The sequence below is a fragment of the Pseudophryne corroboree genome, chromosome 6, assembly GCF_028390025.1.
Source record: "Pseudophryne corroboree isolate aPseCor3 chromosome 6, aPseCor3.hap2, whole genome shotgun sequence".
In the NCBI taxonomy this organism is placed as follows: domain Eukaryota; kingdom Metazoa; phylum Chordata; class Amphibia; order Anura; family Myobatrachidae; genus Pseudophryne; species Pseudophryne corroboree.
Genome location: NC_086449.1, coordinates 112677693 through 112680766, shown reverse-complemented (window position 1 = coordinate 112680766; position 3074 = coordinate 112677693).

Sequence of the window (3074 nt, the reverse complement as noted above, 5' to 3'; positions counted from 1 at the left end):
CACATCCAAAGACCGCTCTTTGGGAGACAAATCAGGAGAGACAAAGGCCGGAACCACAATCTCCTGATTAAGGTGGAACGAAGAAATCACCTTAGGTAAATATCCAGGACGAGTCCTAAGAACCGCCCCTTCACTGTGAAAAATCAGATATGGGGAACTACAAGACAAGGCACCCAGATCCGACACTCTTCTAGCAGAGACAATAGCCAGCAAGAACACCACCTTAAGGGAAAGCCACTTAAGGTCAGATGAACCAAGAGGTTCAAATGGAGGCTCCTGCAACGCCTCCAAAACCACCGACAAGTCCCAAGGAGCCACAGGCGGGACATAGGGAGGTTGGATACGCAACACACCCTGAGTGAAAGTATGAACATCAGGTAAAGTCGCAATTTTTCTCTGAAACCACACCGACAAGGCAGAAATATGAACCTTGAGGGAGGCCAGACGCAGGCCTAAATCTAGGCCTTGCTGCAGAAAAGCCAAAAGTTTGGCTGTACTAAACTTGGAAGCGTCATAATTGTTAGATGCGCACCAAACAAAGTAGGAATGCCAGACCCTATGATAAATCCGAGCAGAAGCCGGTTTCCGGGCCCGCAATATAGTTTTAATGACCCCTTCAGAAAACCCTTTAGCTCTCAAGACGGAAGCTTCAAGAGCCATGCCGTCAAAGATAGCCGGGCTAGGTCCTGGTAGACACAGGGGCCCTGAACGAGGAGGTCTTGGTGTTGTGGAAGTAGAATTGGACGCTCTGACGATAGGCCCTGCAGGTCTGAGAACCAGTGCCGTCTGGGCCACGATGGAGCTATGAGAAGCAGATTTCCTTTTTCTTGCTTGAACTTCCAAATTACCCTGGGCAGGAGTGACACCGGGGGGAACACGTACGGCAGCCGAAACCTCCACGGCACCGCCAGCGCAACCACGAATGCTGCTTGAGGATCCCTTGTCCTTGCTCCGAAGACCGGAACCTTGTGATTGTGTCGAGACGCCATCAGATCCACGTCTGGAAGACCCCACTTTTCCACGAGGAGTTGAAACACTTCTGGATGGAGGCCCCACTCGCCGGCATGCACGTCCTGACGACTGAGAAAGTCTGCTTCCCAATTCAGGACTCCTTGAATTAATATTGCTGATATGGCCGGTAGATGGCGTTCCACCCAATGTAGAATCCGTGAGACTTCCTTCATTGCCAAATGGCTTCGAGTGCCGCGTTGATGATTTATGTAAGCCACTGTGGTGGCGTTGTCCGACTGTACTTGAACAGGACGGTTCTGAATTAAATGCTGAGCCAGGTTCAACGCATTGAAGACTGCCCGCAATTCCAGAATGTTGATCGAGAGGAGAGATTCCTCCTTGGTCCACCGACCCTGAAGGGAGTGTTGCTCCAGGCACCGCGCCCCAACCTCTTAGACTGGCATCTGTCGTCAACAGGACCTAGTTGGATATCCAGAAGGGACGACCCCTGCACAATTGTTGGTGCCGGAGCCACCAGTGTAGCAACAGACGGACCTCCGGAGTCAAGAAGATCATTTGAGACCTGATCCAGTGAGGCAGGCTGTCCCAATTGGCTAGAATCAGCCTCTGGAGGGGACGAGAATGGAATTGAGCATACTCCACCATGTCGAATGCTGATACCATTAGGTCCAGCACCTGCATTGCCGAATGTATCGACACTTGCGGACAAGAAAGGAAGCAACGAATCCTGTCCTGAATCTTCAGGACTTTCTTCTGAGACAAGAACAACCTCTGGTTGTGAGTGTCCAACAATGCTCCCAGGTGCACCATGCTCTGAGCAGGGACCAGGGAGGATTTCTTCCAGTTGATGAGCCACCCCTGGGCTTGTAGAAACTGGACCGTCATATCCAGATGATGCAGGAGAAGATCTGGGGAATTTGCCAGGATTAACAAGTCATTCAGATACGGCAGTATCCTGACCCCTTGACGGTGGAGTACCACCGTCATCACAGCCATAACTTTGGTGAAGACTCGCGGAGCCGTTGTTAAACCAAAAGGTAACACCCGAAACTGGTAATGTAGGTTGCCAATAGCGAACCTCAGGTATTGTTGATGTGACACTGCTATAGGAATATGCAGGTAAGCATCCTGTATGTCCAGGGAGACCATGTAGTCCCCAGGTTCCAAGGCCAGAACTATAGAGCGAAGGGTTTCCATACGGATCTTAGAAACCTTCACAAACCTGTTCAATGCCTTGAGGTTGAGAATGGGCCGGGAGGACCCATTCGGTTTCGGGACTAGAAACAGCGGAGAATAGTACCCCCGGCCCCTCTGAGCAAGAGGCACCTGTACTACGACTCCTGTATCCAGGAGGGTCTGTACAGAGTGTAGAGTTTTTGCCTTTGTCTGGTCCAAAGGGACGTCTGTCTGGCAAAATCGATGAGGGGGTCAGTATTTGAAGGCTATGGCGTAACCTCGAGTGACGACTTCCCGTACCCAGGCATCTGAAGTGGTCTTCAACCATTCCTGGGTATACCCTAGAAGCCGGTCCCCCACCCTGGGATCCCCCAGGGGGAGGCCCGCCCCGTTATGCGGCAGGCTTATCGGTCTTGGCAGCTGGCTGACGGGCAGCCCAGGCTCTTTTGGGCTTCGGCTTACCAGGTTTGGAAGTGCGGGCCTGTTTATGGTACGCCTGACCTTTTGCTTTACCTAAAGAACGAAAGGGGCGAAAGGACGTACCTTTTGCCTTCGACACAGAAGGAGCGGTATTTGGCAGACAGGCAGTTTTGGCATTAGCCAAGTCAGCCACAATCTTATTTAAGTCCTCCCCAAACAGAATATCTCCCTTGAAAGGGAGTACCTCCAGGGTTTTTCTAGAGTCCAGATCCACAGACCAGGATCTCAGCCACAATATCCTGCGAGCCAGGACTGACGTAGTAGAGGACTTGGCTGCTAGGATACCGGCATCAGAAGCCGCCTCTTTAATATATCGAGAAGCTGTGACAATATATGACAAGCATTGTCTAGCATGGTCAGAAGAGATTTCAGCTTCTAACTCCAAGGCCCATGCTTCAATAGCCTCTGCAGCCCATGTAGCTGCAATAGTGGGCCATTGTGCAGCA